At 42.4% G+C, this 25,429-nt stretch overlaps 1 pseudogene; it reads left to right on the top strand.

Moving 5' to 3' along the window:
- The first annotated feature begins 2,578 nt into the window (after positions 1-2,578).
- On the top strand, positions 2,579-10,397 carry LOC125467708 (class I histocompatibility antigen, F10 alpha chain-like; annotated as a pseudogene).
- The last annotated feature ends 15,032 nt before the right edge of the window (positions 10,398-25,429 follow it).

Below are 25,429 nucleotides of genomic sequence, written 5' to 3'. Positions count from 1 at the left end.
GGAGTGTGTGGCCCTCTCAGGGCGGAGGGAGTCTTGTTCCTCCCACCTCTTGTATCATCTGAAAAAGTGAATTCATTCAAAATACTGCATCACTAGCCTGATGTAAGTCCTGATCACCCATTTTTATCCTTATGATTGTTGATTTAAATTAGTTCATTGCTCTCAAGCACCACCATTTTAAAATTCTTATTGTCATGTTCAAATCTATCGGTAGCTCCCCCACTATTCCTGCACCCTTCTCCAGCCTTACAACTTTTAATATATTGTTGGTCTTACAGCTCTCTAAATATTCTCTATCTTCTTTTTGGGCTCACCAATGGTGGCTACCCTGAGCTCTGGAATTTCTATCCTTAATTCTGGGTGACTTTAATCCGCATATGGATTAGACAAATCAAATAAATAATACTGCAGAAGAGGAATGCTTGGAGTGTATATGGGATGGCTTTCTGCACCATTAGATTGAGGAACTAACTAGAGAACAAGCCAGCCTAGACTTGATATTGTGCACTGAGAAAGGAATGGCTGGTAATCTAGCTGTGTGAGGCCCTTTGGTGACCATAATATAAAATAATTCTTCATGAAGGTGGAGAGTGACATAGTTGATTTTGGAGACTAAATCGAAATAGAAAAAAATACAATGGTATATGGTTGTAGTTGGCTATGATAGATTGGGAAATATTACTTAATAGTGTGACAGTGGAAAGGTGATGGCAAACATTGAAAAGGTGTAACAAGTGTTCATTCCTTTCTGCACAAAAGTAAAACAGGAAGGGTGGCCAAACTCAAGCTTACAAGGAAAATTAGTAGAAGTATTAAATCCAAGCAAGTGGCATGCAAGTTGCCCAGAAACGAATACAACAAACCTGAAAGAGGGTAGCATTGGAGGGCTGTTTGTCAGACCGGAGGCCTGTGGCCAGCAGTGTTCCACAGGGATTGGTACTGGGTCTACTCTTGTTTGTCATTTATATACACAATTTGGATGAGAATACAGGAAGCATGGTCAGTAAGTTTGCGGATGACAGCAAATTTGGTGGCATAGTAGACAGTGAGGCAAGTTATCTAAGATTACAAATGGATCTTGATCAGTTGGGCGAACAGGCCAAGGAGTGGCAGATGGAATTTAATTTAGATAAATGATTTTGGTAAGATGAATAAGGGCAGGCCTTAGAAAATTGATGGCAGGGCCCTGGGGACTGTTGGAGAACAGAAAGACCTAGAGGTTCAGATTTACAGATCATTGAAAGTTGCATTACAGATAGACAGAGTGATGAAGAAGGTGTTTGTCACCTTTGCCTTCATTGCTCAGAATGTTGAGTGAATCGGAGTTGGGATGTCATGTTATGGTTGTACAGGATGTTGGTGAGACTACTTTTGGAGGGATGAAGGCCAAACACAGGCAAATATGACTAGTTTTGTTTGGGAAACTTGGTCAGCATGGATGAGTTGGACTGAAGGGTCTGTTTCCATGCTGTATGACTCTATGACTCAATAGCTCTTCCTCAATCACCCTCTGCTCACTGATCTACAGACATTCCTGGTGAAGCAAAGCTGCATTTATAAATTCTCGTCCAATTTTTGAAACTGCTCTGTGGACTTGCCTCTCCCTATGTTTGTAATCCCCTCCAACCCCACAGCACTCTGAGATATCTGCCCTTCTCTAATACTTTAAACTTCCAGAATTATAATCACCAGACAAGGAGTTTTCAGCTACTTGGGCCCTAAGTTCTACAATTCCATCTTGACTGTGTTCCACAACCTTTGCTGCTTGGTGCACACAGGTTTCAGAGAAAATGTTTTTGTCCAACATAATACTTACCCAGCAAAATCAGAAATTGTTGGAAAAACTCAGCAAGTCGGGTAGCATCAGTGGATAGAAATTAGAGTTAACATTTCAGATCCAGTCATTCTTCTTCAAAATGCGCAAGTCACTGTTAATGGACCCAAAACATTAGTTCTCCACAGATGCAGCGATTTTCTCAGAATTTCTGTTGCTGTTTCTGATTTCCAGCATCCGCAGTTCTTTTGGTTTTTGACTTGTCCAATACTTCCTTATATAGCACATTACCATACTCCGTTTCATAAAGCCTCAGGAAGTACTTAGACTATCCTCAGACAAGTGCGCCACACAAAGGTGAGTCGCTATTATTTCTCCACCTGATAATAAATCCCTGAGTTCTTCTTCCTAGTAACTGGTGACAGCCAACCGTTTACTTTTGCTGCTTGGCCTGCTGTGTTCATCCAGCTTCACACTTTGTTATCTTGTTTACCCTTTAATTGGTCATTTGACCAAAATTAACCAATCATTCACTCTCTGGTTCTGCTGTCACGATGATCAAAGTTGAAGTTTTAACAGTGAAGCAAAGTCTTGATAATTCTTTGATAAACTTCTTTGTTTCCTTCCAGTTTTATGTACAAACAGTTCATCCGAGTTTTAGTAAAATCCAGTAAACTCTCTTGTAATCTCTCAAGTCTCCAGGGATATGTTTTTGTTTTTTTCCAGTTTACAAACAACAATTTGTTCCCCCTCAAAGTGTTTTATTCCCAGTGTCTGGTTAGAATAGGGTGAGTGGTTTCCAGAATGCTGCTAATCCTTTTCTCCATCTCCCTGTGTTTTTCCTGGGTCTCACCTGGTAAGTACAGAATTCTGTTTTCCATTCTTTCCCTCTTTCTGGGGTGAATGTGAATCTCTTGCTGAGAGTTTGAAATGGGGGACAGTTCACCAGCCGCCCGTTTTACAGCCAGCCTGGTATTTTACACACTGAAGGCAGCACAGCCTGGGAGGCTCTGGTGGGATTTGTGTCCAGGTCTCCTGACAGCAGGATGTAGAAACCCCAAGCTCACAGAAGCTTGGGAAATGGTCCACATGGACAATTTTAAATTTCACATCAATTGGGAGAAGTAAACCCATTTCATCATTCCTGGTGTAAAACCTTGTAAAGGCTGCTGGGAGGAGAATGATGCTCCGTGTTTAACCCACCCCGGGCTCATTTGTGATGCCCTCATGGTTGAATAGGTCGGATTTTCTCAGTCACCAACCCCGTATTGACCATGTATAAAGGGGTGATTAAAAAGCTCAGTGAAGGACGGTGAGGATCCTGCTCTGGATTGTCTATTCCCGTGTTTGAAAGAGAGATTGTTCACACAGTCACTGTCTGCCATGGTCTCATACTTCATCCTCCTAAATATTCTTGTTCCTCTTCATTTCAATCTGGATTCACTCCCTCCCCATCTTATCTGGTTATGTTAATAAATCATAGACCTACTCTCAGGTTAACCTGAATTTCTCACTTCGGATGTTTGCTGGTTAGGAGGGTCACTTTGGTCATGTGATAATATGTGTACATGGTTATTGACTGTCCCATTTTTGTGGTTTATATAGGCAGTTAATACCTTTACAGTATGTTTCATGGCAGTCTTTGACAATAGTGATATTGCTGAGGTTTCTGTGCTTGTTATAGTCAGTAGAGTCCAGGTTGATCATGATGATGCTTATTTTAGTGTTTGGTGACCTCCTTTATTATCTCTCTTTACTGACACTAAGACGCACACAATGATATACACAATAGTATCGGGCATTAAAGATTTTCTTGAGGTGACATCTGTAGCGATGGTCAATGGAGTCCAAGTAGGTTACCATGACAGTGTGATCCGTCGTTGCATCCCCAGGCAACAGTTCATGGTTGACTATTTCAGCATTAAATTCTGGGACCATGTCTCAAATTTCGTGAACGCAAATTCAGAGCTGACAAAAGAGAATCTGAAAGCAATGATGACAATGACAAACCAGACGTCTGGTAAGATCAAACCTATAGAGAATGCACATTGATTATCTGTTTTCACCCAGAATCATTCCACTCTCCTTAAACCCCAGAACTGACCCTTGGGTCACTCCACTCAGTCAATCTCCTGAGGTGACTGTAACTCTAATCCCCCATTTCTATCTGATGCTAGGTCCTCTCTCCCGTCTGATCAGAGACTGTGACTCTAATTCCCCATTTCTAACTGAAACCCAACCTCTTTGCCCTCTTACCAAACAACTTGCAATGTTCAATTAGAAAATCTTTTTGTTTGTTTTTCTTTGTTTGGACACCTGCAGGAATTCACATTTTTCAGTTTATAACTATTGTTGAAATCTCTGATGATAGCTCTATTAAGAGATTGATGTGAGTTGGATTTGATGGAAGGGACTATCTGAGTTTCGAGCCAGTCAGAATGAAATGGATTGCAACCAATCATAATACAGTGAAAATGAAAGAGAAATGGAATGCCGATGAAACCTGGGACAAATTTTGGAAAACACATTTGGAAGAAGTTTTTGTTCAGGACTTAAATGTACATTTCCAAGCAGGAAAGAAATATTTTGAAAGGAAAGGTATGAGTTTCAGTCTTAATCCCATGTTCTTATCTAATTTCAGAAACAGTTCTCCTATTCCAGTCAATGTGTGTCTATTTTTTGTGTTCTCACCCTTTCCCATCACAGTTCAGCCTGAAGTGTTCATCTCCAGGAGTGAGCCCAATCATCAGGACAAGCCGCTCACTCTCTCCTGCCTGGTCACTGGATTTTATCCTGTAGACATCGAGGTGACCTGGCTAAGGAATGGAGAGGTCACGTCTGAGACACAATCCTCAGGGATTCGACCGAACCACGATGGGACCCATCAGATCCAGAAAGAGATTGAAATCAGTGCTGGGGATGGTGATCAATATTCCTGTCAAATTGAACACAGCAGCATGACAGAGGCCAAGCTGTATCAGTGGGGTAAGGAATTGGCTTGTGTGTGTGTGTGTGTGTGTGTGTGTGTGTGTGAGAGATTATCAATGTATGTGTACATATATTTAATATAGAAACAGGAGCTTGCTTTTCAGCTCCTCGAGTCTATTCCACCATTAAGTGAGGTCCTAAATAAAAACCGAAAGAACTGTGGATGCTGTAAATTAGAAACAAAAACAGAAGTTGCTGGAAAAGCTCAGCAGGTCTGACAGCATCAATGAAGAAAAAAAATCAGAGTTAATGTTTCGGGTCCAGTCCAGTTCTGAGGAAGGGTCACTAGACCCGAAACAACATCTCTGACTTTTTCTTCACAGATGCTGCCAGGCCTGCTGCACTTTTCCAACAACTTGTGTTCTTATTCAGTGAAGTCTTGTCTGACTTACCTCACTACCTTTACCCACTTCCTGCTCTTTCCATACAAAAGTCTCATGATCTCAAGTCTAGAAAAATTCAATGGAACCTCAGGGCTCATAGGGAATTGAGTTCCAGAATTCCACTCCAATTTTCATGAGGAAGTGTTTCTTGATTTCAATCCTAAATTATCTCACTCTAACTTGAAGATAGTTCTCTTTTGTCCTGGATTGCAGCACTAGATTTTTACAGCTCCATCAACAGAATCTTTAATGACTTCAATGGAGAGTGTAATTGGGCATGTCAAACTAGTGTTTCAACCAATCCCATCAATTCCTAAGGGGTGGGAATCAGTTAAACATGTACCCAGCTAAAGCTCAACTGAGAATAGATCCAGGAACAGACAGCATTCTGATATTATTGAATATGTTTCAGAAATCCCAGAAAACAGTATGGAACGTTCCCATCTTGTAATTGTGATTGGATTAGTCACTGCAATGGCTTCAATATTTGGAATAATCATCTGGAAAAAGCCTTGGAGGGATAAGAATAAGATGTAAGAACTCAGGGGGCAGACTGACTGTGGGGGAACCTCCAGCACTGGGAGTACAGAGCACTGTTTTGAATGGAACTGATGAATATCCACACATGCAAGTATAAACACATTTTGTTCCCTGTCTGACGTTTCTTTGTGTGATTAGCTCAGACCAAGTCTAATATTTTTCATTAAACCCACCCCAAAACACACTCACATCCTCATCAACTAAATATCGGTTGTATGGAAGAGATTCCCTAAATCTCCATAAAATACAAGAATGTACAGGAGTGTGGGAATGGGAATTTCTTACATAATCTGTGTTACCTCACACGTTGCATCCTCACTTTCTGAGAATGGATTAGTCCCCATCCTAACAGATATTTATTTTGTCTCTGCAGATTCTCCAAGTGAGACTTACACAAGAGCCTGCAGTTAGTGACTGAGGGGACAAAGTATTGGGAATGGTATAGAAGGCATTGGAAGCTGTAGAGTTACATTCTCTGGGTGTTACTCAGGGTGACGCATGTGCCACATTCCTAACTCTCTCGTCCCTCAACCCCCAGACTCCTATCCTCCTCTTCCTCAACTCGACACACCCCAGTCACTCACCTGTCAGTCCCTCATTTTTTTAATCTCTCATTCCCCACTCCCTCACCTTTCAGTACCTCACCCTCCACACTCTGTCTCCACACTCTCACCCTCCAATCCTTCATCCTCAATTGCCTCTGTATTCTTCCATATGAGTATGGTTAGTTAATGCAAAGGGTGTCTTGTCCAAGGATCAGACCAAAATATTTGATGAGCCTGCTCCATCCAACCTCCAGTAACTGATTAGACAACTCCTGCTAGCAAATTATCACTCTAAGGCATACTTTCTTATACCCTTTCTCCACACAAGTAGCCTGCATGTTCAAACCTTGACATGATCGGTCTTCAAGAAATGATCAGTTTGACTGGCAAAAATCACAAACATGTCTAGACAGTGCAGGGTACAGGGTGGAATATCGAGCTCCCCAGCAAGAGGAATGGAAATTTGTGTATATGTCCAATAAATCCAAATTCCTCACAATCCCTCGGTGACAGCCGCAGCAGGAGAATCAAGTGCAGTACACAGCAGTGACCAAGGTGGAGTGAGAGTTCCAGTGTCACTACATGTCCTACAAGTATATCTGGTAAACCTTTAATACTCTAGCTTTACTGGTATGATCCATCACTCACCTGGGACAGTTTGACTGAGATTGGAGCTGGTTTTGATATTGTTCCATACAGGATAAAATACAGAGAAGGAAAGGTAGTTCCCTTCAGCACTGAGAATGGACAATGGGACGGAATAAAGACAACAGTGAATGCTGTCCATTCTACAGTGTGCGACTGTCTGCTGACTGTGAAGAAGAAGGTTCAAGTTAACCAAGTTAGGAGGATTTCATTAAAACAAAATCAACCAAAAAATATTGAGAACATTTTCTGCTTTCTCCCACCATTCACACAGACACTGCAACCATCTAACACATCACACTTTCACACACACTCATTGTCATCAACATTCAGAAACACGCTGTCTCTCATACACACTTATTCTGTCACAAACTGCCTCACATACAGTGTTTCGCAGACACACACGCTGTGATGTAAGGTGAGAGATTTACATATATTTTAATATCAATGGTGAGGCGCTGGCTTAGTGTTCTTGTCACTGGACTGTTAATCCAGAGACCCAGTTAACGTTCTGGGTATCCAAGTTTGAATCCCAACATGGCAGATGATGGAATTTGAATTTAATAAAATATCTAGAATTAAAATTTAATGATGACCATGAATCCATCCTTGATTGTCAGAAAAACCTGTCTGGCTCACTGATATTCTTTAGGGAAGGAAACTGTCATCATTACCTGCTCTGACCTACATGAGACTCCAGACCCACAGCAATGTGGTTGACTCTGAATTGCCCTCTGGACAGTTAGAAGCAGGCAATAAATGCTGCCTAGCCAGCACGTCCTAATCCCATTAATGAATAGGAAATTATTTTTAAGTTTGGATTTTTTAATTTTGAGCTATGGACTCTGTTTGTTTAAAGGATTTTAAAGATCAACTCAAAAATATTTTTGTAGCCACAGTAATTTATTTTAAATGTTTGAGAGAGATAACTTCCAAGTGCCATGGGTTATTGTTTACATTGAGAGATTATGAGCAAATAAGGTATTCACGTTTCCTGATTGAAAATTCTAGACTTGTTTCTTTGAACTTAGGGGAAACACCCACAGTACGAAAAAAGATAAACTTTTTAATTAGCTGGGGGTGTGGCAGGTTTCTGCAGAAGCCTTGGCTTAAGGTAGATGTCAAAATTAGTTGCTCCTGACAAAGTACAAAGATAGTTTACACTTGTTAATAGGTTCCCTTAGTGTAAGGAATTAGCAATAGTTCAAGATCAAGACTGTTTGATTATGACTCTGAAGAGACTACTTGAAGCTGAGAAAGCTTAAGCACAGGCGTATGAGGGTTCCAGGAAGAGATTGTCAGATTCTCCAGACTGGGAGTTGAAGTCAAAGTTAATTTAATTCTATAGAAGTGATAGAGCAGGAGCTTCTCTTTATGATGAGGACTGTAAAAGAGTAGTTTTGGGATTAATGGGATTTTATCTCACCATGCATTTCTAAATCTTTAAGTTAGTGTTCCACATGCATAGTTTGGTTGGTTGTATTTTATCTTCATTTCAGAAGAAGGGTCCTGACCCGAAACATCAACTTTTCTACTCCTCTGATGCTGCCTGACCTGTTGTGTTCCTCCGTCTCCTCTGTGTTGTTTCTGGAGAGTGAATACAGGTTTATGATCACTTTATTCAAATGACACATGGAGAGTCTCACCTCAGTTAAAAATTCTAAGTGAAACATTGACGCATACAGAACATTGCATATCTTTATACCATAAGCATTTCATTATCCATTTTCTAATCTATTTTGCACTGATGTTACAAAAGCCAATATTTCTTTAGCGCTATCTGTTCACAAACTTTACACAAGCCACTCTTTGTGAAAAATCAAGCATATCTCATTTGTTCAATTCAGTCCTCCTGTCTTGGTACAGGTCCACTTTTTTTAACCACACTGACTTTGCAATAATCATTACAGAATCATCGTGGCCTGTCTGATTTTGGCACCATCATGACAGGGGAGCACCTGCTGCTATGACTCAGTTCAATAATGTCATATTCTTATTTTCTTCCCTCACTTGAGTGAATATCTCCAGATTGAGTGAGTATGGGTGTTGTTTTGTAAGTAACACATCCCTCCACATTAACATGATAAGCAGCCAAAATTGGTGTTGCTGGTTTATTTTATAAATTATTCTATAATTCTGCATTAGCCTTTGTATGTCACCTGAATAGTTTTCTGGAAGATAAAACACGATGCTGTCTATAATTTAAGCACTTTCTTGTTTTCTATTTGATTGTTGGTTCATGGTTTAAATTTTTTCTACACTTTTCTCTTACTGTCTTTGCCAATGATTTCTTTTCAACATGTTAACATGACACAAACATATATCCAAGATAGGAGAAACTGCCGATGCTGGAGAATCTGAGATAACACGGTGTGAAGCTGGATGAACACAGCAGGTGAAGCAGCATCAGAGGAGCAGGACAGTTTGACATTTCGGGAGGGGAAGGGGATTTTGAAATAAATAGGGAGACAGGGGGAGGTGGATAGAAGATGGATAGAGGAGAAGAGAGGGTGAGCGGAGACAGACAGGTCAAAGAGGCGGGGTTAGAGCCAGTGAAGGTGAATGTAGATGGGGAGTTAGGATGGGCATAGGTCAGCCCAGAGAGGACAGACAGTTCAAGGAGGTGGGATGAGGTCAATGGGTAGGAGATAGGGGTGAGACTTGAGGTGGGAGGAATGGTTAGGGAGGCGATGACTAGCTGGGCTGGTTTTAGGATGTGATCAGGGGAGGGGAGATTTTGAAGCTTGTGAAGTCCACATTGATACCCTTGGGTTGCAGAGTTCCCAAGCGAAATATGAAATGCTGTTCCTGCACCTTTCGAGTGGCGTCCACATGGCAATGCAGGATGGACATGTCGTCTGAGGAGTGGACGGGGGAGTTGAAATAGTTCGCAACTGGGAGGTGCAGTTGTTTGTTGTGAACTGAGTGTAGGTGTTCCACAAAGCAGTCCCCAAGCCTCCATTTGGTTTCTCCAATGTAGAGGAGGCCATAACGTCGCTCCACCCTCCAACAATGTCACTCTGCCCATCACCAACATTGTTCTGCCCATTGCCAATATTGCTCCTCCCCTCGCTGACTTTGCTCCACCCATTGAAGACATCAATCCTGGGCTCCACCCCAAGGCCTCCTACCCTCCCTCAACCTCTTCTTCTCTAATTGTCATCGATCGCCTCAACCTCTCCACCCCCTCACCGACTCAAACTATTCCCCACAGAACATGCAGCACCCAGCTCCAATCCCAACCTCACCATAAAACCCGCGGACAAGGGAGGTGCAGTCGTAGTATGGCGCACTGACCTCTACATTGCTAAGGCCAGGCGCCAACTCTCTGACACCTCCTCCTACTGCCCCCTGGATCATGATCCTACCCCCGAGCACCAAACCATCATCTCCCAAATCATCCACAACCTCATCACCTCAGGTGACCTCCCACCCAAAGCCTCCAACCTCACCGTTCCCCAACCTCGCATTGCCTGCTTCTATCTCCTTCCCAAAATCCACAAACCTGACTGCCCTCGTTGACCCAATGTCTCCACCTGCTCCTGCCCCATCGAACTTATCTCCACCTATCTGGATTCCATTGTCTCCCTCTTGGTCCAGGAATTCCCTACATACGTCCATGACACCACCCACACCTCCACCTCCTCCAGAACTTCCAATTTCCCGGTCCCCAACACCTCATTTTTACTATGGACGTCCGGTCCCTATAAACCTGCATTCCCCATACAGAGGGCCTAAAGGCCCTCTGTTTCTTCCTGTCCCGCAGGCCCAACCAGTCCCTCTCCACCAACACCCTCATCGGCTTAGCCGAATTTGTCCTCACCCTCAATAACTTCTCTGTCAATTCCTCCCACTTCCTACAGACAAAGGGGGAGGCCATGGGTACTCACATGGGCCCAAGCTATGCCTGCCTCTTTGTAGGGTACATGGAACAATCCCTCTTCCAAAGCTACACTGGCCCTCTCCCCCATCTCTTCCTCCGTCACACTGATGACTGTTTCGGCGCCGCCTCATGTTCCAAATAGGAGCTCGAACAGTTCAACCACTTCACTGACACCTTCCACCCCAACCTTAAGTTTACCTGAACCATCACTGACACCTCTCTCTCCTTCCTGGACCACTCTGTCTCCATCTTTGGCATCCACCTGGAAACTGATATCCATTTTAAGCCTACCAACTCCCACAACTACCTAGAATATTCCTCCTCTCACCCACCCTCATGTAAAAAGGCCATCCCCTATTCCGAATTCCTTCACCTCCACCACATCTGCTCCCGAGGTGAGGCATTCCACTCTTGAACATCCCAGATGTCCTCTTTTTTCAAGAACCACACCTTCCCCTCCACAGTGATCAAAAAATGCCCTCGACCGTGTCTCCTGCATTTCCCGCAGCTCATCCCTCACACCCACTATCTGCAATAATAACCAAAATAAAATCCCCCTCGTCCTCACATACCACCCCACCAATCTCCTAATCCCACGCATCATCCTCCGATATTTCCGCCATCTGCAATCTGGCCCCACCAAAGTCATTTTTCCCTCCCCACCCTTGTCTGCTTTCAGGAGGGACCACTCTCTCCGTGATTCCCTTGCTGCTCCACACTTCCCTCCAGCGCCACTCCCCCGGCACTTTTCCCTGCAACCGAACCAAATGCTACACCTGCCCCAATACTGCCCCTCTCACCCCCATCCCAGGCCCTAAGAAGACTTTTCACATCAAACAGATGTTCACCTGCACATCTGCAAATGCAATATACTGTATCTGCTGGTCCCGTTGTGGCCTCTTCTACATCGGGGAAACCAAACCGAGACTTGGGGACGGCTTTGTGGAACACCTACACTCAGTTTGCAACAAACAACTACACCTCCCAGTCGTGAACCATTTCAACTCCCCCCAACCACCGCGCCCCACCCCCCCCCCCCCCACCCCCGACTCCTCGGACAACATGTCCATCCTGGGCCTCCTGCATTGCCACAATGACACCACCTGAAAGATGCAGGTACAGCATCTCATATTTTGCTCGGGAACCCTGTAGCCCAAGGGTATCAATGTGGACTTCACAAGCTTCAAAATCCGCCCTCTCCCAATCACATCCCCAAACCAGCCCAGCTAGTCCCCAACTCCCTAACCATTCCTCCTACTTCAAGCCCCACCCCTATCTCCTACCCATTAATCTCATCCCAACCCCTTGACGTGTCCATCCTCCCTGGACTGACCTATCCCTCTCTAACTCCCCACCTACATTCACCTTCACAGGCTCTAACCCCGCCTCTTTGACCTGTCTGTCTCCTCTCAACCTATCTTCTCCTCTATCCATCTTCTATCCGCCTCCCCCGTCTCCCTATTTATCTTAGAATCCCCTTCCCCTCCCCCATTTCTGAAGAAGGATCCCAACCCGAAACATCAAACTGTCTTGCTCCTCTGATGCTGCTTGGCCTGCTTTGTTCATTCAGCTTCACACCGTGTTATAACAAACATATATCCTATGGCCTATCTGGATGACCTATTTTGTAATTGCTGATAATAAAATGTGAGGCTGGATGAACACAGCAGGCCAAGCAAAGTGCTCCTGAGATGCTGCTTGGCCTGCTGTGTTCATCCAGCCTCACATTTTATTATCTTGGAATTCTCCAGCATCTGCAGTTCCCATTATCACTTGTAATTGCTGAATTCAGTTTTTTATTGTTTTGATAGGGTCCAGTGAACCTAATTTTTAATAGTCCACAGATACTGGCGACAATGCTAACTCATTATCTGCTGCAACACAATTTTGATCTTCAGTTTTTTGCGTTGTTTGAGATTTTCATTGTTCATTAAGCCTCCTTTAGCTTTTTTTTACCAACTCACCTGTGTTGGAGAGGTTTTCCTTGGACGTTCAAAGCACAGATTGGAAGCATAATTTCTGGCCTTTGTTTATCAACATCAATGTAATTAATTGAGTTAATGTGATTTAAACTTCTCACCTCGTGTCAATATTATATTTCAAAAGGACTAAGTCCTCTGGACTCATTAGAAGCATCCCAAATAGGAAATAATAATAAAATAATTCCTTTATTCCACCCATCAGGATATTATGGCAATAATCTCTAATCATGGGCTTTGAAGTTTGATGTCATTTTCCCAATGCACCTTGAATTGTGGGTGATAAGCAGGAGATTTAAATTGTTCTTTATGCCAGTTTTAAGAAGTGATTTTTAAGAAGTGATCCGACACATTTCCATAGAGGACCAACCAAATTCTGATGAATGGTTCTTCAAAATCGGTTATTGGAAGGTGCAGGTTTAATTAAGGAGTGGGGTTTCATCACTATCTGACATTGATTTTCAAGAAATAATGTATAGGTTAGTTTCGATGTGGTCTGTTTCATCTTACACTTTTAATTCAGAATCTGCTTCTTTCATTTCTATCAGGGAAAATGGGCCAAATGTATCAGCCTCATTCTCTTTACCCTCACCCATTTTCATTACATTTTCCAAATGTGGCATCTGATAACTAACTTTCAATATCACCACTTGTTTCCTGGATTCTTTTTCTGTTTTTCCCTAGTCAGAACGGTCGGAAAACAATGTTCCCATTGTAATAATATATCTTTTTTCCTCCATTGGTTGTCTCACCACATCTTTCCCTGCTCCTGGGGCAGCACGGTGGCTCAGTCATTAGCATTGCTGCCTCACAGCACCAGGGACCTGGGTTCAGTTCCACCCTCAGGCAACTCTCTGTGTGGAGTTTGCACATTCTACCTGTGTCTGCATGGGTTTGCTCCGGTTTCCTCCCACACTTCAAAGATGTGCAGCTTAGGTGGATTGACCATGCTAAATTGCCCATAGCGTTCAGGGATGTGTGGGTTAAAAGGGGGAATGGGTCTGGGTGGGATGCGCCAAGAGTCGGTGTGTACTTGTTGTGTGGAAGGGCCTTTCCACACTGTACAGATTCTATAATTCTTGGTGAAGCCAATATTCTTGAACCTGCCACATCAATTGTTAATATAAACCAATACCTTCTATTGGAATTTGTTTCACACAACTTTACCACTTACCAAGCCACTCGTTAATTCTATACTGTATAATTAGACCAGTTTGTAACATCCATGCATTCCTCCAATTAATATTTCTCCTTTATTAACCTAACTGGATTAGACAAATACTATCTTCAGCCAGCATCAATAACTGACTTGCTCCAGCATCTCTCAGTGTCTATACTAGTTTAGCTACTTGATTTGAAACACCTTTCGAGATAAAATGAACTTACTCACCTTGCCAATGTCCAAAAAATAATTTTTATGACTGTCCTGAGCCATCTTTCAGTCCATAGATGTGAAGCTGGAAAAGCACAGCATGTCAGACAACAGGAGGAGCAGGTCTGAAAAGCAGGAACGTTTTACGAGAAACCCTTGCATGTTCCCACTGGACCGCAGCTACACTTTTAAAACCTATTTCTTTTCCTAAGGCCACCTTGTCTGAAGGTTCCTTGGATATTCTAACTCCTGCAATCAATCTCCCTTTGAACTTGCAGCTCTCAGCTTTCGTACATCCAATTTTATTACAATGAATGCATATTGACTTTTTACATCACTTCTCAATTCAGGCCTTTCTTCTTTGTTAATGTGATGCCACTCTGCCTGTTCTGTAGAACTAGTACCTTTTCCATCTCTTCTCATTTTGTTTTGTTATGAGCTATAGGATAGTTCTCGCATGTTCTCTTATCTCCTATCTCCTAGGAGTACAGATCTTTGAATGCCATTTCATATGTTCTGAAAACTATTTTCCTCTTTTTCTCTCACCCCTCTTCTCATTAAACCCTTTTTCATTTCTGCAATTTCAAGCCTTTTCACTTTTAACAATGTTTTGTCTAATTCCAGTGGTGACATTCCAATTTCACATTCTGTTTCTTCTAATTCTATAGCTGTACAATCATTTGAAGAATCTCATCATTAAAAATATCCTGTTTTTATTTCATGACAAATGGATGATCCCAGCCTCTTCGTTAGGTCCCCCATTTCAGATATCTGTCTTCAACCAATTCAATTCACTCTACATGATACAAACTAACAGATGTTGCACTAGATATCATCAAGGTTATATGCCCCAAACAATATTGCAGCAACGGTAACAAAGACTTATGCTCCAGAACTAGCCATGCACCTAGCCAAACTGATCCAGTACAGCTACAACATTGGTGTCTACCCAAGAATACAGAAAATTGTCCAGGTATATCCTGTACAAAAAAATCCAGTCTGTCCTGTTACCACCCTATCAGTCTACTCTCAATCATTAGCAAATCTATAAAATGTGTCATTGACAGCGCCATCAAGTGGAACTTACTCCACAATAACCTGATCACTGATGCTCAGTTTGGGTTGCACTAGGCCCACTCACCCCCTAAGATCATTACAGCCTTAGTACTAAATGGACAAAAGAAAATTCAAGAGGAAAAGTAAGGATGACTGCCAATGATTTCAATGTTTTACCTGACCAAGTGTAACCTCAATGATCCCTAGTAAAACTAGTCAACAGGAATCAGGGAAAACTCCTCACTGATTGGAGACATATCTAGTGCAATAAATGATAATTATAATTGTTAACGTTCACTCAGCATATCCAGACGACATCACTGTATGCGTTCCTCAGGTTATTGTACTTGGCCCAAACATCTCCAGCTATGATCTTGCATCAAATATAAGGTCAGAGGTAGGGATATTTGCTGATGATTGCACAATATTCAACAAAATTCAAGACTTTTCATACACTGAATGCAGCAAGACCTGGACATGATCCCAACATCTGCTGTTAAGCAGCAAGTAACATTCAGCTGACACAAGTGCTAGACGATGACGATCTCCAGAAGAGAATCCAACTATCATCTCTTGTTATTCAGTGGCCTTCCCATTCTGAATCCCCCACGATCAATGTTCTGAGGGTTACCTCAGGGTCAGACATATAAATACGATACTTACAAAATCAGGTCAGTGGGGTAGAAATTTTGTGATGAACTGCCTTCTTGAACCACTGCAGTCCACCTGCTGTGGGTTGACCCACGATACTATTATAGGGAGGGAATTCCAGCATTTTGACCCAGTAACAGTGAAGGAAAGGCAATACATTTCAAAGTCAGGATTCTGAGTGGCTTGGAGGGGAACTTGAAGGTGGTGGTGTTCCCATATATCTGTTTCACTTGTTCTTCTGGTTGCGGGTTTGGAAGGTGCTGTCTGAGGATCTTTGGTGAATTTCTGCAGTGCATCTTGCAGATAGTACACACTGCTACTAGTGAGCATTGGTGGTGGAGGGAGTGGATGCTTGTGGATGTGCCAATCAAGTGTATTGCTTTGTCCATGCTGGTGTCAAGCTTCTTGGTGTTGTTGGGGCTACACTCATCCAGGCAAGTGGGGAGTATCCCATCACAGTCCTGACTTGTGCCTTATAGATAGTGAACAGACTTTGAAGAGTCAAGAGGTAAGTTATTCACCGCAGTATTCCTAGTTTTTGACCTGCTGTTGTAGTCACTCTGTTAATGTGGTGAATCCAGTTGAGTTTCAGGTCAATGGTAACCCTGAGGATATTGATAGTGGGGGATTCAGTGATGGTAACACCATTGAATGTCAAGGGGCAGTGGTTAGATTGTGCCTTGTTCGTGATGGTCACAGCTTGGCATTTGTGTGTGGTATTAACCAAATAGCAGATTATAAATGTGCTCAATTATTGGACATTATGTAATTCCTGGCAATTATATCCTTTTGTTGAATTTTACAGTTGTAATATAAAGAAACTGTTTAACATTTTGTTCTGAAAGTACTATTGCTCTGGCATGGAATGTAAATTTCATGGTAATCAAAGGCTTGAATTCTATTCAAAAGTGTTTGAAGATAATTTGATTTCTGTAAAGTTTGAATAAATGTTTCCATCTTCTATTAGTTAACTGTACTTTATCAAGCAATTGGTTTTAAAACTGTACAAAATTTAATCAGCAAATAATCGCTTAACAATAAAAAATTTAATCCAGCTTTATGTAATCTTTAATAACAATTAAATTCTTGGATAAATTTCTGCAGAGAGGAAGTGACTGGAGGAAGGGTGTCTCCCTTTACCAAGGAATATTTCATAATGCTGTTTGAGTATTATGTGTTTAATATGTTTTCAAACTCATGCTTAGTGACAAATATCACTTCATTAGTGAACATCTCATTTCCCCCACTCCACTTCGGTCACTGGCCCGTGATAGTTCCCAGTTAAATAATTTTTGCAAATTCTCATACATATTTTAAAAGCCCTCCGTGATTTCAATTCTTCCTATCTCTGTCATATCCTCAAGCCCACAACCCTTCAGGAACTCTGCACTCTTCCAATCTGGCTTCTTCAAATTGCCTCAGTTTTAATCCTGACACCAATAATGTATGTCTCCCCAACTCGTTGGACCCAAAAGTATGGAATGCCCTCCCTGAACATCTCTATCTCTTTCTGTCTTCCGTTAAGGTACCCAAAACCACTTCTTTGACTGAGCTTGCAGTCATCTGACCATTTTTGAAAATTTATTCAGGGGATGAGGGTATTACCGGGTAGGCCAGCATTTATTGCCCATTGTTAATTGCTCAGACACATTAATTGACAATGGTTTCCTGGTCATCACCTAGTAGCTGCTTAAATGATTTGGTCTTAAATTGCATTTGTTAATTATTCCTCTGAAGTACCTATTTCCTAAAAGGCACTATACAACTGCAAGATATTGTTATTGCTTAAATACATTCTAGAGAGTGTGATGGGCTGAGCATTGCTGAGACAAACAGCTGTTGTAAATCAGATGCGCTGCCCCTAAGCTTGCATGAAATGTGATGTCTTAATGTTAGGTATGCAATTTGTCACTCCACTAGTCTCCAATAATGTGGAGGATGACAGGGTGGGGGTTTTGGAACAATCACCACCACTGCCACCAGCCACCCGCCCCCCCCCAACCCCACCGCCCACCCCCCTCCCCCCCCCCAACCCCACCGCCCACCCCCCGCACCCCTCAGCCTACTGCAGGCCATCACTATGAAAGAGACCATTCCCAGGCAACTGAACTCATTAAAGGTGCAATTGACTGCGTCCACCCCTGTTTTTAGTAGCTGCATAAGAAAAACCTGGCAAGTGATTTGCAACTTATGTACACATGGGCCACAAGGGTGGGGCCATAGCCACATATAGCAGCAGCAGAATCTGCTGCTGAAAGTGAATGTGTTTGGCTGTTATAGACAGGCACTGCAGATCGGGAGACATTGAGAGAGAAGATGACCTAGAGAATGGACACTCTATCCTGGAGGATGAGGACTTCAGCTGAGGAACCAGAGCTTACGGTCCTCAAGAGGATTGTGCACTCTCAGGACAAGTCAGAGGATGAGGAGGATGTCATGGTCCAACATTCAAGGTCATCTGCGATGAGTGCCAGATTTAATCAGAATGCTAGATAAAAGGAATGCTAACAGTGTGTGTCATGTGAATATGATCAAATGGTACTTGGATAGGGAAAGAAAGCAAAAGAAGAATGTGTCACTTGTTACAACTCAAAGTGAAGAACCAAATTCAGATCATTCTGATTTTGACATTCCTTTCCTTAAATTGGACAATGGAGAAGTTCTCTAAAATTGCAACAAATTATTGATGAACTTTGAGGAAAATCAAAACAAATGAAAGAGTTATTACAACCACACAGAAAGATATGTGGAAATAAACTTGGAAGAACTAAACTGACTACGCATGACGAAATGCTGTCCTAATGAAGCAGAATCCTTATAGTCGGAGCCCTCCAAAGTTGGCATAGGTTCAAAAACAGATTGAAAGCATGCTCAGAAATGACATAATCAAAGTTAGTTGCAGTGAATAGAGCTCAAGAATAACCCAAGGTCACAACTAAAGGAGGCACTATTTCAACAGTTTAAGGCTGTGTCTAAAGAATCCAGACAACAAAGGGCATAAGATGAGAATAGAAAATCTGATTGATCATTATTACATGTAAAAGTCACCAGGGCCATCTCTATCAAAGCCGAATGAACGAAATCCCCTTTGTTTACAAGATAATATTACTGTTCTTCAGGATGACAATTCTATCCATTAATGCTATAAAGAACATTTTGAACAGCTCCTCAACCATGAGACCCCAGGGGCAGCTGATACCCTCCAGACTATCTCTCAGTAAGTCCAAGATGGCAGTGTGATAGCTGCATGTGAGCTCCTGGCCTGGGACTCGTCCACTAATGTCTGCTTTCTTGTTTTTTTTTCTTGCTTTTACTTTTGCTTTTGCTCCCATTTTTTTCTCATTGGAAACGTTTTCGACATTTTCAGCAGGGAGAGAGCAGGCCAGGCTTCCTAAGCATTTGCAGATGTCGGCTCTTCGGGGTCAGCAAGTCCAGCACGGAGGAGATTGAGCCCTCAGAGAGCTTGCAACTGCAGCATGTGTGGGCCCAGATGCAAGAGATGTCACCAGAGCTTTGACATTGGTGGGCCCAGCGCAGGAGTCAAAGCGGTGGCAGTGGCACCAGTTCTTGAGACAAAGTTGATGACAGGGCAGCCTCTGCAGTCAGCAAAGGTTGCAGCTCTGGTTGCCATCAGTCAGCTGCATCAATGCAAATTGATACTCCTGGCAGATCAGTGGGAGCAGCGGTTGCATCGGTGGTCGTGTTGTAGGCCCAGTGTGGTGCTCCTGGTGGGGCTAGTGGTGGCCCCAGAGCAGGATACCTGAATGGACTATGATGCAGACGCATTGCTGTGAGACTGTTGCTGAGCAGAGCAACAAGAAGGGAGGAAGAACTCTGCCATTAGTTATATTTTAGGTTTATCTTAAAATCTTCCTTAATTCAAAATGTTGCTGGAGTATGGCAACATATTATGGACTTTGCTGTATTTATTTGTTTACTTCAAGTGAGAATAAATCATCCAATTCAATTCAGTTCAGTGTCTGATGGTAGAATCCATGGGAGAGTCACTATTGATGAGCGTCCATTCTCTAGGTCATCTTCTCTCTCAATGTCTCCCAATCTGCAGTGCCTATCTATAACAGCCAAACACAGTTGCAACAAACAGGGACAGTAAGGTCTGCAGCCCCAATGCTATTCAGCGGATGTTTTCACAGCTGGTGAACTTTTATTGCATCCATACCTCATGCCCTAAGTCATTGATTGGTTTATTGTCATGTGTACCAAAATAGAGTGAAAAGCTTTGTTTACGAGCAGTACAGGCAGATCACAGCAAGCAAAGGATGTAAAGATCAAAAAGACTTAGAGGCATTTGGAAGGAAAACAAATTAAACACTCCCTCTCCTCAACCCAACTTCAGAAATGTGAACATCGTAACTATCTTCAAGAAAGGATAAAAATCGCACCACAGAAATATTGCGAAATTTCCTTCTTGATCCACGGCAGGGAAAATCCCGAGAGTCTGAAATCACCAACTTTCTGTGGCTGAGGAATTCCCCCAGTGGCATTGTAGTATTTGTACACATGCAAACTATTCTGTGCATTCTGACTGCTTTGTTTGGCAATTGACCACAGGTTAAAATGACCTTTTTCAAACAATTGAACTGATGGTGGGGGGCATTTGAGACAGACGCTGCTGAGACACACTGCTTTGGAATGAGAGCCCCCACTATTTGCGCAACTGAGGTAAAAAGAGCAGACAACTCTCAGTGCAATGGAAGCGGGAGACCTGTCTCCAAAACCATGTGGTGATGTCAGCGTATGGTGAGGAAGAAGGAGAAACAATATTTGTACACATTACACTGGAAGGTTTGTCCACTGTGTGGCTTCACTGATGTTCCAGGAAGGTCTGATAACTGTGGGAAAACTTTTTTCATCAGAACACCAAATATTTTTACTGTTGTGTGAGTGTGTTGATGGACAAGGAAACACATGGACTTGTGAAGCCTTATCACACACCACACAACCAAATAGGTTCAAGCCAGTGTGAGTCTGCTTTTGCAGGTGAGTGGGCAGTAGTACTTTTTTCACAACCATCACAGCAGCTGTTCCATATGAATCCTGAGTGAGTCCAAGAGATCAAGAAATCTTTTTTTGAAAAGTATACATCTGAAGGACTACTCTTCTGTGGAGCAGAAGGTTTGATGATTTTGAGACGGATTTGCTACATCTCTCACATGGGAATGGTTTCTCCGTGGTAGGAACGTAGTGACGTTGCATAAGCTTCAACGACTGTGTGAAAGCACTTCCCTTCTATGTAGATGATCTGGTGTTTCAGAAGATTGGGGGCAAAGCCATCTTACAGCCGAAGGGTTTCTCCCCTGTGTGATTTCTCTGATGCATCAAGAGATTTGATGATGTCACAAAACTGTTATCACAAACCTGACACTTAAAGAGTTTCTCTCTGGTATGGATCGTTTATGTTGCAGGAGGGTCAAGAATTGTGTGAAGACTTTGTCACACATCTCACATGTGAAAAACAGCATCTCTCCTATGTGAATATGCACATTTACATGTAGGGTTGATGATTGTGAAATAATTAGCTGCACAGCTTGCATGTAAATGCATTTTCCTCTATTGTACATCTCACAATTGAACGGTTTCTTCTCTGGGTGCACACACTTATGTCGCATGAGCTCAGATGACTGTGTGAAGGTTTGGTCTGAGTTAAATGATTGCTTTGCCATGAAGCTATCCTTAAGTTACAGGTGTCTATCCTCTCTATGTACTTTGGTGCAGTGCAATACAATCCTGTAAAACAGGAAAAGGAAATATTATTTCCGCCAACCACCCCTCTCCACATTTGCTGAAGGGGCTGACTCCTCAGTCCAAGACTATTCCACAGTGAGTCCTAGTCTGCTATTCCCCAGTGTGGAAGAGTCCTTTCTTTATCCTCACTTGATTGTCATGTACCCTCTATTTCCAGCAGACACTGGATAGCAAAGTGAGGCAGACAGCACTGCCACTTTCTTTCTTCCACACAGACCCTCACCTCCCCCAGGTAGCACAAGGGCAATGGAAAAGACAGTTGGGTAGCATGTAAAAAGGTTAACAATCAGGTTGAATTATGTTGGCAAAGATCAGTTTTGCCTGTAGAGTATGGTTCATATATTTTGATTGGAAGAACATCATTGCTGAAGTATAGATAGACAGCACAGTTGACTTGTAGGAATTGTTGGGAAGGCCTGATATCTAAAACTCTCCAAAAAAGTTCCCAATGCTCAGTCAAACTCAAAAATTTGAGGAGTTACAATTTATTTAGTCAAATAGTTACCCAGAAAATCTTAAATAACTTGCTCTAACTCTGTGATAACTAATAAACTGAACCCCAAATTTCTACCCAAATCGCAACCCCCCAAACCTGCACAGAAACAGACCCTTGCCCAGACCTAGCCCCTCTCTGATCTGATTTCCTCCTCCATCTACTCTACCCCAAGACGTGACCAGACCTGACCCGACCTAACTCTAACCTCTAACGTGGCCCAACACCCAGAACACCCTGGAAATGGCCTGGCCCTGGATCCCCACCACAACCTGAATCAACTTCTTACACCTCACACCCTAACAATCTGAGCTGCTGACTCCCCCAATCCAATCCAATCCAAACTCCACCGACCCAATTCTACAATGGGCACTCCCAATCCTATCCACAAGCAGGCTCACAACTGCCCACCTGGGCCCATTACATCCACTCCACTCTGATCACAACAGGGTCTGTCCTAAAAGGCCCCAGCCTTCTCCCGCAACCTACCACTTACCCTCACCCACTTGTCTACCATCCTACCCACCTGGTCACCTACTGTCTGTCACCGATCCATCTGCCATCCTGCCTTTTGCTTCACTCAACCAGCCTCATTCACCAGGAATTGTTAAATAACAATTTAATAAAATAAAAAAGAAAGACTAATTACACTCAGAATTGCCAAGTAACAATGATGTTAAGTTCTAAAATAAATACAAACATTACACTTACAATTGGACAATTACAATAGCATTATGTATTTTTATTGCCCTTAAAATGCGTTTCCAAGTCCTCTGGTCACTTGGGGCTGGGGCTTTGCCTTACTTATGCTGTACTGAGGTCTGGGCAGTTGGCTGCAACCAAAGCACACAGAACTAGCCAGACTCAGAACACCACAAAGAGTTAAATAGCAACTTTTAAAAAAACTAGACAGAGATGGGCTATGCGTTCAATAGATAACATATTCATCAATGGAGATGTAATGAAATTTCTCCACTTGTTGGCCAGCAAGATGGTCATGTAAGACACTCCCAGGTGTATTTGTTTATTTACTGAACATTGAGAAAGAAGAGCTCCTTCTTCTATTTTTTGCAAAGCTTCCCATTGCTGCATAAAGCAGGAGTTGCTTTCCAGGAACAGTGGAATCGAGAGACAGCCATGGGAGTTAGAGAGCTGGAGAGGGAGCGTGGAGGCCAGGTTAGTCCTTGGGTTCAGAGCATTGTAAATGAAATAGCAGCGTCACACAGCAGCAATGAAGCAAGAGACAGAAAGTTTACCAAAAACTGCTCTATTGGCAAAAACTGTACATCAGCAAAAAACTCATTGCAGGAAACTGAAGTCAACAAAATGAAATTAAAAGTTCTTATCTGAATGGCGAAGCATTTTAAATATGTTATACAGAGATGCAAATTTATGGTATTACAAAGGATATTAGGATTATCAAGAATCAGAAAGCACTTGGTGGGTGCAATTTATAGGCCTCTTTAGAGTAGTTATACCATTAAACAATAAATTACTGGAGCTTGTATCAAAGGTGACGTAAGGATTGTAAGGTACTTTAGCCCTCATACAAACTGGTAAAATCAAATTGGCAAGGGTGGTTTAGCAGATAAGATTGTAGCATGTTTACGTGACAGTTTCTTGGGGCAGAAAATTAGGAAAATGATTAGTAGCAATAAATTTAGCAGAATTACATTCAACCACAATTTTTTAACCTAATGGTCTAATATATTCCCATTCAACCATCACCATCAAGTCAGGGAATCAACTCTGGTTCAAAGAAGAGTGCAGGAAGCGCAGCACCAAGCAAACCTAAAAATGCCAACATGTTGGAGTTATAACACAGGACTACCTGGTTGTCAAACAGCAGAAGCATCACCTAGGCTAAGCATCCCACAACCAACGGATCGGATCTAAGATCTGGAGTCCTGTCAAATCATGAATGGTTGCAAAAAATTAAGTAATTAATAGAAGAAAACTCCACAAATATCCCATCCCTAATGACCGGAGCACAGCACATCAGAGCAAAGAAACAAAAAGTGTAAGATCAAGGATTCAGGCCACAGTCGCAAAACATACGTAGTTAGTAGTTATAAGTAATTTTAAAATTGTCTACTAAAATACAATGGCTTAGATTGATAGAATTGCTAATTAGACAATTGAGAGTGATTCATTGATGCTTAAGAATGAACAGATGGTTGGCACAGAATGTAATGATCTCAATACCTTGCAAAAGCAGCACTCTGCTCTTTGGGTGGATTGATGGGGTCTTTTCCGTGGGACATTCTCTATTTTTCCTGGTCTACCTTCCAGCTAAAGGAGGTAGCTGCCTGACAAACAGTCACCCAAAGAGGGAGAAGTGCCTCTGAGAACTAGTTGACATGCCATTTCTTTTCTAGGGTCTTAGGGTTTATATGTCAATCACTCACCTGAACCCTTCTATCCAGTGCATACAGGACATATACTCCAGGCAAAGTGATAGAAGGAAACATTAACAGTATAACCAAGCGGCACTTATTCAACAATAACCTGCTCATTGACACCCAATTTGGGTTCAGGAAGGGCCACTCAGTTCCTGAACTCATTACAATCTTTGTCCAAACATAAGCAAAACATCTGAATTCAAGAAATGAAATGATGACAAGGCTGAATTTGATTGAGTGTGGCAATAAGGAATCCTAGCAAAACTAGAATCAATGGGAATCAGGAGAAAAGTTAGAATCATTTCCAAGCACAAAGGACAGTGGTTCTGATTATTGAAAGTCATTCATCGCAGCCACAAGGCATCACTACAGGAGTTCCTCAGGGTAATATGCTGTGCCTAACCATTTTCAGCTGCTTCATCAATGACTTTCCATCTATCATAAGATCAAGAGTGGGGGTGTTCGCAGACAGTTACGTAACATTTGGCAGCGTTTGCAACTCCTTCAAAACTGAAGTAGTCTGTGTCCTTACATTGCAAAACTTGAACAACATCTATGCTTGGGCAGACAAGTAGCAAGTAACATGCATCATGCAAGTGCCAGTCAATGTCCATCAAATGAGAGAGAATCTACCCCTTGACATTCAATGGCATTACCATCATTGAATCTGTTATTATTAACATCTCTGAGTTGACCATTGACCAGAAACTGAATTGGACCAGCGATATAAATGCTGCTTTTAAAAGTCAAGAACGGGGGCAAGGAATTCTTGCAGCACATAATTCACAAGGGTCAAAATCTTAGAAATCTATTGCAGCAAGACAAGAAGATACTTTAAACTTAGGGACAAGGTCAAAAATCGCACAACACCAACAGGTCCAACAGGTTTATTTGAAGACACAAGCCTTCAGTCTCGCTCCTTCTTCAGTTGTTAGTGAGAGACGTGCCATCA

This window comes from Stegostoma tigrinum, chromosome 34 (genome assembly GCF_030684315.1).
Source record: "Stegostoma tigrinum isolate sSteTig4 chromosome 34, sSteTig4.hap1, whole genome shotgun sequence".
Classification (NCBI taxonomy): domain Eukaryota; kingdom Metazoa; phylum Chordata; class Chondrichthyes; order Orectolobiformes; family Stegostomatidae; genus Stegostoma; species Stegostoma tigrinum.
This window is presented reverse-complemented; position numbering and strand designations above follow the sequence as displayed.